The following is a 12678-nucleotide window of genomic DNA, read 5'->3' as shown; positions in this document are numbered from 1 at the left end:
TTAAATGTTAAAACAAAATTATTTCCTGACCACAGTCTTTTCAAATTTGCCAGAAAATTGTGTTGAATTTAATGAGGTTTTTCCGTCACTTCAGGATAGAATCCTTAATCAGAATCTCTTCTGCTTCATCCAATAATGAAGATTTGACTTCAAGTCCTCGCCGTCGTGTCTGATTGGGCCACGCGAGCCGCTTCACTTTGTTAAAATACTCAGTGTTGGTTTTGTTCTTCACCAATGATAGGAGGTTTTATTTGGTGGTTAAGTAGGCTAAGTGGTTAAACAGAACTTCAAAAAGCTGATGTGGGTACAAGCTGACAAGCATGTGCGCTGCTTAATTCTCTCGCAGCAGATCAAAGGTGGAAAGGATTTAACTCTTCCCCGCTGTGTTTTCTGCTATTTAGAGGAACGAGCTGAAGCTTTCCTACCTGAACCCGCCAAGGTGCTGATTAAACGCTTTGCTTGATGAGATTGGCGTCAGGAAAAACGTGGCACACATCATGCCACATGTGGGACTGGCTGGCACTGTGAAGCCTTATATTACACCCAGATTTAGAAATGAGATTTTGTTTCACCGCTTTAGTGAAAATATCTGAAGTTCACAGTTGTATTTGTAAGCCACAGAGCACTGATACTTACAGTAGTGTTCAGAATAATAGCAGTGCTATGTGACTAAAAAGATTAATTCAGGTTTTGAGTATATTTCTTATTGTTACATGGGAAACAAGGTACCAGTAGATTCAGTAGATTCTCACAAATCCAACAAGACCAAGCATTCATGATATGCACACTCTTAAGGTTGACGCTACAAACGCAAAACTATTATGTTCAAACTGCTTTTTTAGCAATCCTGTGAATCACTAAACTAGTATTTAGTTGTATAACCACAGTTTGTCATGATTTCTTCACATCTGCGAGGCATTAATTTTGTTGGTTTGGAACCAAGATTTTGCTTGTTTACTAGTGTGCTTGGGGTCATTGTCTTGTTGAAACACCCATTTCAAGGGCATGTCCTCTTCAGCATAAGGCAACATGACCTCTTCAAGTATTTTGACATATCCAAACTGATCCATGATACCTGGTATGCGATATATAGACCCAACACCACAGTAGGAGAAACATGCCCATATCATGATGCTTGCACCACCATGCTTCACTGTCTTCACTGTGAACTGTGGCTTGAATTCAGAGTTTGGGGGTCGTCTCACAAACTGTCTGCGGCCCTTGGACCCCAAAAGAACAATTTTAGTCTCATCAGTCCACAAAATATTCCTCCATTTCTCTTTAGGCCAGTTGATGTGTTCTTTGGCAAATTGTAACCTCTTCTGCACATGTCTTTTATTTAACAGAGGGACTTTGTGGGGGATTCTTGCAAATAAATTAGCTTCACACAGGCGTCTTCTAATTGTCACAGCACTTACAGGTAACTCCAGACTGTCTTTGATCATCCTGGAGCTGATCAGTGGGTGAGCCTTTGCCATTGTGGTTATTCTTCTATCCATTTTGATGGTTGTTTGCTGTTTTCTTCCACGCGTCTCTGGTTTTTTGTCCATTTTAAAACATTGGAGATCATTGTAGATGAACAGCCTATAATTTTTTGCACCTGCATATAAGTTTTCCCCTCTCCAATCAACTTTTTCATCAAACTACGCTGTTCTTCTGAACAATGTCTTGAACGTCCCATTTTCCTCAGGCTTTCAAAGAGAAAAGCATGTTCAACAGGTGCTGGCTTCATCCTTAAATAGGGGACACCTGATTCACACCTGTTTGTTCCACAAAATTGACAAACTCACTGACTGAATGCCACACTACTATTATTGTGAACACCCCCTTTTCTACTTTTTTTTTTTTACTAATAGCCCAATTTCATAGCCTTAAGAGTGTGCATATCATGAATGCTTGGTCTTGTTGGATTTGTGAGAAACTACTGAATCTACTAGTACCTTGTTTCCCATGTAACAATAAGAAATATACTCAAAACCTGGATTAATCTTTTTAGTCACATAGCACTACTATTATTCTGAACACTACTGTATATTGCAGTGCCTTTTGCTGACTGATGTCCTGTATTTTTGGACGTCAGTCGCTCATCTTGGAAACCTTCACAGATGCGAGTCCACCCAGAGGATATGACGATGATGTCACCAAATTCCAAAAATTTCACATTCCTTCAACTGAAACGTGAGGAATGTTCACTGTCAGCATTTTTTTTTTTTTTTTTGATCCTGTGTGGTTATCAGCCAGCTTGATGAATTATTTACAGCATAGAAAAAACATCCACCTATCAGTCAGCAGTGTGGCACTTTGTAAAGGTCAAAGGGCATCGAGTCAGGCATGATGTATATGACAAATGGCAGTTAGAGACAATTGGAGGAACAGCAAGATGAAATATTTACCTCCAGATTATGGAGGCAGATGAAAGACAGCAGTCTTAATGTCAGTAAATATCAAGCAGAACAAAAATATATCAAATAAGGCTTTGAACCAGTTCAAGATCCAAAAAATTAAAAAAGATATATCGTTCAAAGCAAAAACAAAACCAGAAACTTTATATTTGTTAAAATTCTGGAACAGGAATGTTTACTTGAAACTAGTACACTCATCGGGCACTTTATTAGGTACACCTTGCTAGTACCGGGTTGGACCCCCCTTTTGCCTTCAGAACTGCCTTAATTCTTCGTGGCATAGATTCAACAAGGTGTTGGAAACATTCCTCAGAGATGTTGGTCCATATTGACATGATGGCATCAGGCAGTCGCCCATTCAACCAGTTTGCCAAAATGCCTTGCTGATGTCAGAGGAGACTTTGACATCAGCAAGGCATTTTTTTTTTTTGTCCACACAACTCTTTTTCAGACCATTCTCTGTAAACTCTAGAGATGGTTGTGCATGAAAATCAAAGTAGATCAGCAGTTTATGAAATACTCCGCCCAGCCTGTCTGACATCAACAACCATGTCACGTTCAAAGTCAGTCACTTAAATTTCTCCTGTCTTCCCCATTCTGATGTTCAGTTTGAACTTCAGCGTGTCCAGGTACCTAAAAGAATTGAGTAGCTGCCATGTGATTGGCTGATTCACTTTTTGTGTTAACAAGCTGTTGAACAGGTGTACCTAATAAAGTAGTCGGTTTCAGACTCTGTGATGCAAGGTGTTAGGACACAACTGCAGGATTCATACGTGAGTTCGACAGGGTTTGGTACACAAATATCCTACCTGTTACAAACAGTATCCGAAGCAAGCAGAAGAAGGCAGAAAACAGGGTCCAAAATACAGGCAGGTGGGTCAAAAACAGGGAAGGCAAAAACAGGAGTAGACACACTGAAAAAATGCTTGAAAGAGGCACAAGGCACACCAATCTCGCAAATAGGTGATAAAGAGGGACTGATTAGGAGGAAATGCAAGACAGGTGTAGAGAAAGGATCTGGAATGGGGCGTGGTAAGCAAGAGGGAGGACAGGAGGGAAACGCCCAACACCAGACAAGAGAAATCCCTGACACAAAACCCAATCATGAACAAAAAGACAGCAAATACAACAAAGACACAACCCCAAACACCACAAGTCCAGTCATGACAGTCGGTGAGTGTATATAATGGGCAAAAAGCAATACCTCACAATCCGTAGAGTATCTGAATATTTAATTGGCATCTAGTAGTAGCTGAAGACCTACTACCTCCATAGTGTGGAAACACACTGCACTACACTATCCCATGATGCAGCTAGAGTCTGGAAAGCAAAGAAGGACTTCCCTGGAAAATTCAAAGAAGATAGCAGAATACACATGAAAACAGTAGCAGCATCAAAGGACCCATGGTGTTGTACAAATATACATTTTGGAACTGTTTAAAAAAGGCTGCCATTGCAAAATAGAAATTTTCACAGCACGTGTGGGTACTGTTTTTGCCAGAGTATAATCACATTTTTTACTAGTTTGGGAAGTCCTGCAACTTACAACTTATATACCGAAACGTATATACAACGTATATACCGAAAAATCACCCTTTCATTATGAATCATAATAATTAATAATTATAATAACTCTTAAAACAGGACTTTCCAGGAATCAAAGCACTAAACAAAATAAACTCTAATAATGAAAGAATAAATGACAATAATAAAAAAAACTCCATAGCAATGGAGCAAAAAACAAATTAAAGAGTTGATAATACGGGGGGAAAAGGGTGGAATTTATAGTCTGGTGCAACTTATACTCCGGAAAATACAGTATGCACTCATGTATCATCTGGGTCAAAGGACAGATAAGATCGCAGTGGCGCTGTAATATGTTGGATTTGTGTTGGTCACTTACTTCTAGTATATACTACAGTAACAGCTGGGTAGTATTACTAACCGATGTTAGTTAGTCACTGTTTAGTTGTGAGACTTGGATGCTAACCAGTAACCTGAGGCGACAGCTGGATGTCTTTGGTACTAGATCTCTTGGGAGGATCCTTGGGTACCGCTGGAATGATTTTGTGTCACACGAGTGGTTACGAAGAGCGACGAGGATGAGGAGTATCACTTGCAGTGTGAAGGAGCCTCGGCTACAACATTTTGGCCCCATTTCTCTGTGTATCTTAGTGCTGAGGATCCCAGATTATTTTAGAAATGTGGGAATGGACCAGTTGTCTATCTGGGTGGTTGCCATCGCATTATGGAAGCAGCAAAGTGCAGTGTCAGCGCATGCTCCCAGACCTGACTTGACTTCCTTGGTCTAAATCTGACCAACTACCGGGCACTGATTGGTTGAGAACTTGTACGTCATCATCACCATCAAACTGTCACACAAACAGGGACACGGAGCAAAAACAACAATAATAATAATTTTGGCCAATGATGAAGCAATACTCCATCACCAAGTGTCATATTTTTTTTAACCAAATTTTCTCAAAATCAAAACACTTTGTTGTTGTGTGAACTTCATTCATTCCACCAGGTTTGGTACAAATCGCATCAAAACTCTTGACGTTATTTTGGTGACACGTAGACAGACGGACACATAGGGTTGAACCATCACGCATGGGTATAACAAACTGAAAATGAAGGCGGCTTCCTTTTTTTTCTTCCTGAAACTTGAACGGACAAGAAGAGTTAAATAAACTACAGTTGTTTTACTATGAATATTGAAAACACATCACCGCTGTGTTTATTTCTGTACTAGTTCATGGAAATACTGTAAAACAGACAAAGCGCCTGCTGTCAACAACAAGCAAACACATGGTGTTTCTATGAGTCACAACCAAATATCAGCCTCACTGACGATCTTCTTCTCCTCCTCTTCCTCCTCCTCAACCTTATTCTCTTTGTTCTAAATTTAAAAGCCTAACATTGACAAATAAATAACCTCTTCTTGGGCTTTCAAATGAGCCAGCAAAGCCTTTGATCATATGCTGATGTGTCAGAGGTTTCAGACGTTTGTAATTCGATCTGAGCTTTGAGAGAGCACTTTTTTTGACCTTTGACCCCCCGGCCAGGCTCTGCATCCTCTCATCTCTCGGGACACAAGATGCAAAGCTACAGCGTTTAAATGCTGCCAGGCCTCGTGGACATCTGAAGGCAGTTGCGTCTGTTCCTCTTTGGCTCCGCGTCTCCCTCATCGCTAATGTTGCGAGCAACATGTTTATGATTATCTCGTTAGCCACAAGCCTTCAGCCCCACCCATCAGTTACATGTTGTCCCGTGTTACAAGAGTACAGTTGGAGCTTCGCGGACCGTCTCGAACACGCCACACACAAGGTCCTGAGTGTTATTCATTCCAGCGGAGGCGTGTGAGCGCTGTCAGAAAAGCATCCGTGTCTTATCTGTCGTTGGCAGCCTGGTGATATGAGTTATGGGTTTATCATCTTTGTGATCCATTTGTCATTGCTGTAGACTCAAGGAGACAAAAATGAACACAGGTAGATGAAAGTGCCTAACATAGTCACGCCAAACCACATCTGAGGAATCCATTGATTGATTGATATTTGTTTCATGCAGCTGGATGAACACTACCTGTGATTATAGACACTAATCCATGTATGTGAGAGTGACACCATTTTTGTAAGTAACCCCCTCCCCACAATCAAAAATTATAGTCAGTCCGTCTGTCCCTGTATCTTGCAACTGGATTCCATTGAAACGCCAGGGAAATGAAAAATTGGATCTTTGTGTTTAATTAATGCTTCACATTTTGTCAAAGCCGAGGCAGGTACCTTGTAAAATTCAGGGAGTCAGATATATTAATGGGTCTATTTCTCTCCACATTGTTGGCGCAATAATTCAAAAGCAACAAATGCTATCATTTTTCAACCCTCCAAATTAAAAGTGCATATAATGAGGATAAACTGACTAGAATTTGGTTAAGTTTGATACACTAGATCAACAAAAAAAGCGGAAGAATCTTATCATCACATGGATGATGGAAATTAGGTGGTTGACATTACATGCAGCTTAAATTTCTTTCATTTCCAAATGCATTTCCAATGGATCCAATGTAATTCCACACTGAGATGCTTCAACGAGCTGTTTAAAAAATGGGTGAAAAAAAAAAAACGTCCTGGGGACGTTTTGTTGTATGATAAAACGAGATGGGAGGAGAAAGCCAGACAGCTGATAACTGCTGTCTGGTGAAGAAAATTGCACAGTGCTGTGAAAGCAGCGCTGAAGGCGAAATAATGAGGAACTACAACTGCCAAGAACTGACCTCCAACACGCAAACATGCAACAAATCTGAACCCTAAGGCAGGAGATTTGCAAATGTTTTACTGATATCAGTATTATAGAAGTAGTTAAATAGATATTTTTGTGTCTGAGCATGCTGGGAATTATTTCACTGTATCTAAAAAAGAAGATGATGGCGACAATGACGCAGAGGAGCTCCAGAGAGACAGAAGTAAAGGAGTTTTTACACTGATTGCATCATTCAACTTGTCCTGACCAGCCCATTCTGCACTCACTGGATCAATACACACGTATCCCCGTGCGCATGTCGGGACACCAACACCATGACTCAGTGCGCACGCTCACAAGCCCTGGCCTATTATTAAAAGTGGTAGGCATGTGGTGAAAGAAATGGCAAGAGGAGGTGGAGGGAAAAAAATAGGGGGATGGTGCATAGAAGAGAGGGCGGGGGCAGGAGAGAATATCAAGGTCAACGGGTTCCTCCACGCTCCGCTTACTGGTCATACCGCACGATCGCTTCTCCTCTCTCTCGTTCCAGCAGACATGCAGCCTTACCACACAGTAACGGTCTGAGTCAGACAGTGGGTCACTTATGCAATCCAAGTTTGCCACATCGCTCCTCACGCTGTTAGATAAAAAAAAAAAAAAAAGACAGAAATCTGGATCTGTGCACTCGTGCCCTCTGCAGCGCCGAGCTCATTCTCTGCACGTCTAACCCCCTCCTCCCTGATGAAGAGGAGATAGGTGATGTGAGGGCGTGGGCGGACGTGTGCACGGCTGCACACTTGCGGCCTTCTTGTTGATATATGCGCCATTTAATTTCATGCTTGGGCACAACAAATTTGAATGCTTGGTAGGCATGCCAAGGGAATACAGACTGATTTTAAATTCTCAAACATTACAGCTACATTTTGCATGAAACAAACAATTTGAAAGCAATTTCTTTAAATGAGAGCTTTATTTATGGAACCAAAAATGTTATACATCAGTTGGGCCTGTGTGAGGAGAAAGTATGACTGGATTAATTATTACCAGCCTTTCTCAGTTAAGTCATCAGGTAAGTAGAACTGATTCTGCACCGTGAAGTTAGATGAAAAGTCTTGCCCATTAGCACGTAATGCCAAGGGCAAAATAAATTCCAGAAGAGATGAAGAAGATGGTACATCAGGGTGGGAAAAATAACCACACTGAGAAAAAAAAATGGCAACCACGGGAGAGTGGTGAGGTTAAAAAAAAACAAAACAAAAAAAACCCCACTGGTAAACCAGAACTGCATTCAAGCTAATCTACATTTTGTCAAAATTCTGAGAAAATGTTACAAGACGTAGAAAGCCTTAAAGGAGAAATCACGGTCATCAGTCCACGAGATGAAACTAGAGTCATGGCAATCCCTTGGTGGCGAAGAAGATTGTCTGTTGATTGATTTTTGGATGGGATATCTACATCCAGGGTCTATCTAGAGATGCCCGTGCCTGAGTTTGCTTAACGTGGGAATGTTGTTGCATGCGGACAAACACACAGCCCTTGACAGATCCTTAGCCTGGGACAATGGCTGGGAAATCCCAGATGATCAGGGTGTGAGGACCTGCTACAACCTTCGCACCCAGTTGTTGGGTTACAAGCCATCACTCCCCTCTACCTGATTCACTGTTGAGGACTTCTTTTTTCACCAAATCGCTATTAACTGTCTCATGTTCAGGGTTCCTATTGGGCCTTCATGGCTACCGAGGGGCACACAAGGTCCAATCCCCTACTTGATTTGTTACCCAGATGTCACAATGCAAAAGACGGGTTGGATTTTAACACCCAAAAAAACTTGAGTACAACTAGTGGTGGCACGGTGGCTTAGTGGTTAGCACTGGTTTCTCACAGCAAGAAGATCTTGGGGTCGATTCCCGTCCATTTGCATGTTCACCCCGTGTCTGTGTGGGTTTCCAAGCACTCCGGTTTCCTCCCACAATCAAAAAACCATGCTTATTTAAGGTCTTCTCTTTTCTCTACTCCTGACCAAGGTGGTGTCTCTACATCTGGAGTTGGTCCCCGGGTGCCGGACTGTGGCTGCTGCTCCTAGTGGTTGGATTGTGTCTAACTGTAATTAGGATGAGTTAAACGCAAAGGACAGATTTCATTTTATGTATCTCCTTCTTCTTGAAAAGAAGAAGAACATCTGAATGATTCAGGTCGGGGTGGGGGATAAAAGTTGTATGAATCAAACAAAAATGACATCGGGGGAGGGGGTAATACGTTTTGCAGCACTATGTGGCAGCATATTTAATGACTCTATTGAAACGAAACGCTGGGGGTTTATGGTGGATAGAGTCCATTTTTGGTTTTAATGAAAGGAATATATGTGCATTTGTGACCAAATGTGTTGAAGGGTGCATATTTTGCGCCTGAAGTGGTGCAATAAGCTGCAACAAAGAACATTATCCAAAGCATGGAGGCACATGGCACAGATTAATACAAAATAAAATAAACCAACCGCACAATTAGAGTCAAGGTTTTTGGTTTGCTTTCATTTAAATAAACACTGTCGAATAAAAAGAGCAACATAACGGATATAATTACACACAATTAACCAGAAAGTTTACATGTCGGTGCAACATGAGTTTCCCATCAGTCTCAGCATTCATATTTTCCTGTAAAAAGTTGAAACTTGAAATTTGCAACCGTGATACATCTGCATATGAACTGAGCAACTTTACCAAACCATACCATTTCTACGCACCGGTAAATTCAGTTTCACAGCGTGCCTTTGAGGGTCAAAGGACACTGCTACACTATATAGACTACTATTTTGAAGAAATATGGTAGACCTTCAGTTGTGACTGACAATAGCCAAATAAATAAGTAAAATGGAAATAGAGAGAGAGTGATGGAAAAAGCTTGTCAACATAGGATACCAGTGAGTCCGTTCTGGACAAATTTCACAGGAGAGTAGAGGTGTGCGGATCAATCCTAATATCAATAATATCGATACCAACGCTGGTATTGTTACTGAATGATCCTCATGTAAAAAGATCGATACTCAAGCTTTTTTTTCTTTCCCGCACGCACTGACTGCTGCGCACGCAGATTCATCAAAGTCTACTCTCTGTAAGAGCAGCACTGCACTGTGTCACACAACACGGAGCAGCGCACCCTTGTATTGTGATTTGTCAGCCCTCTACCTCAGGAGATTTTGTTTTAAGTTGTGTTGAGTGATATTTTTTTAAACAAAAATGTTGATTGTGATAATAAAGTATTTTGTTGTCACATACAATGTTTGGAGAAATTCTGTCCTAGGTCTTTTGGATCCTTTGGATCTATGAAGCTTAAATATGAAAAAGTATCAGTATCGATATTGGCGATACTGGGCCTGTATTTACTTGGTATCGGATCAATACCAAAATTCCCGGTATCGCCCACCTCTACAGGAAAGCTTTGATGGAAATTTGTTGGACAAGTTACAATGTTTTTATATTGTCAAAATGTGTCAGTCGGGCAACTAATGTATTTTTTTGTAGCTTTATTAGATATATTTATGTGTAAATTAGGAATTCAGAGCTCTCCTGATTGAGATGTCACGCTCGTCAGATCTGTGCATTTCCTCATCTACAAACTGAGGACACGTCTAACAACGCCTGACGACCAACCCAACCACACCAGAACTGCACAGAGGCCTGTCAACTTTTTATTTTTATTTTTTTACATGAGAGGGAAGCAAGAACACAATGTTCTATCATTGTCTTTCACCACGTCATTTTCCTTCATGGCACCCATGGGAGCTGTACGTTTTCACATAAGGCAAGCCGGGTCTACATTTTATGGGATGAATTGATTTGGGATTTAAATTTTAACCGCATGTGGCAACAAAGTAAAAATGTGTTTTGATCCTATTTGTATTTTTTTCTGCACCAGCATTAAAAACATTTACAAGCTCTGAAATTATATTCTGCCCTTTTAATAAAAAAATTAAGCATTATGGCATGTAACACTGTTTTTAAAGTAGGTAGTAAATATTCTGATCCAAGTTTCTTGGAGATTCCCATAAAGATTTAATCTAAACCAGATGCTAATGATAAAAAAGTAGGCTAATGTTACTTGCTGAGGATTTTTGTTGTTGTTGTTTTAAAAGTACATTTAATATCGGCTTTGGCAGGGGTGGTGGCCAAGTGGTTAATGCGCTTGGTTTCAGTTCGGAAGGTTCTGGGTTCAAATCCCACCCCTGCCACATTTCTCCATGTAATGTGAAGTTGTGTCAGGAAGGGTATCCGGCGTAAAAACCTGTGCCAAATCAACATGCAGATCCACCTTGGATTTGCTGTGGTGACCCCGAGTGCAAACAAGGGAGCAGCCGAAGGGACTTACTTTTATTTAATATCAGCTTTGCTCAGATACTCTGAAATTTTTATTTTCCTTTTCCTCTGTGACCACGTGGCAGGCAAACGTGAAAGCACTGCCCCCTGCTGGATGGTAAGACACAAGCTGTAACACACAGAGTGGGTGTTTTTAAAGATCCACTCCGCTCCACTCCACTTAAACAGACCCGGCGCCAGAAAAAAAATGTTAAGGGGGCGATGAGTTTATCACAGCTCCCCCCCCCCCCCCCCCCCACACAAAAAAAGTAGGTATTTGAACCTATAGACCCTCGGTCAAGTGATCTTCTGCATACCACACAGAGCTGGTGTTCTGCACCTCGCGGAGGTGCGTCAAAACATAAACGTGTGACAGGACTGATCATTTATAGAGCAGTTTTCTGAAGAAAAATCATTGGAAATGTTTTTTTTGTTGTTGTTGTTTGTTACCTCAAAATTTCTGATTACTGTTAAAAAAGGTTTAGAACGCTTGTAATTAAAATAGCTAAATAAATCAATAAATGGTTCTTTAGAAACCTTTCATCTGTAAATTAAAACCACCTGTTATTTCAGATTAGGTCATTTCTTGTTTAACATAAGGAACCTTGGACATTTATTTTTAGACAAAATAACATGGAAACGTGTACATTTTTTTTTTAAGTCTGGTAGATTATTTATATCTCATTTCAACCAAAAAAACAAACACTAAATAAATGCAAATGTTTATTATAAATGCAACAGCAAATAATTTAACAATGACTGCAGCGTAAAGTAGGATTTCTGTGACATAAACCTCATGATGTTTTTTATATATATATATATATATATATATATATAGTCATTTCAACTTGTAATTTCGCCAAAATATGTAATTGCCTTTAATGTTATCAGGACAGAGTCATTTCTAAAATATGAATTTGAGCACAAAAAGTGGAGAGCTTCTACCTGTGCAAATGTCTTTTGACTTTGATTCGTGGACATTTTTAATGATCCGTTCATTTATTGTTAAAATATAAAATGAAACAGCTTTAAAATAATAAAATAGTTGCTGTTCAAAGAGCCTTTTATTTAGAAGCAGGTGATGTTCTGCTGGATTCTCGGGACCAGATGAAGGTCTCTTCTGCAGCTTTTAACTCTGGTGGTGTTGCTGAAGACACTTTTGTCCTATTTTGAAGAGCAGAGATGTTTTCTTTCGACTGGACTTCGTGGTGTTCAGCTCATCAGTGGAAGTTTGGTTGTCTGCACAGCAAATGTTCCTGACTGGGACAAATAAAAATATTTCTTTAAATATAAAGAAACACTAAACAGTTTATATATATATATATATATATATATATAAAAAAGGGGGGGGAAACAGGAAAAAAAAAAAAAAGGAAAAAAAACGCCCGAAAAAATAAGTTATCTAAAGCTGAGCTTTTGTGGTGTCTGAAAAAAGCTGTAGCTTTATTTGGTAAAAATAAGAAAGACTGAACCATCTACAAATTAAAGCGTTCACTCAGATCAACTGTGCTAAAAAGCTAAGCTAACGTTAGCTGATCATTAAACCTTCACAGCACTGCAGAAACATCACGTTTTACTTTTATTTTATCCTCACCTCGATAAAGCTGCAGAACTAAACTCCGTTGGGCAAACTGGGACTTCGCATATATCCAAAAAGTGGGAGATTTCGGACTGAGTGGGTTTGC

This window comes from Thalassophryne amazonica, chromosome 22, assembly GCF_902500255.1.
Source record: "Thalassophryne amazonica chromosome 22, fThaAma1.1, whole genome shotgun sequence".
Taxonomy (NCBI): domain Eukaryota; kingdom Metazoa; phylum Chordata; class Actinopteri; order Batrachoidiformes; family Batrachoididae; genus Thalassophryne; species Thalassophryne amazonica.
Note: the sequence above shows the minus strand (reverse complement) of the source record.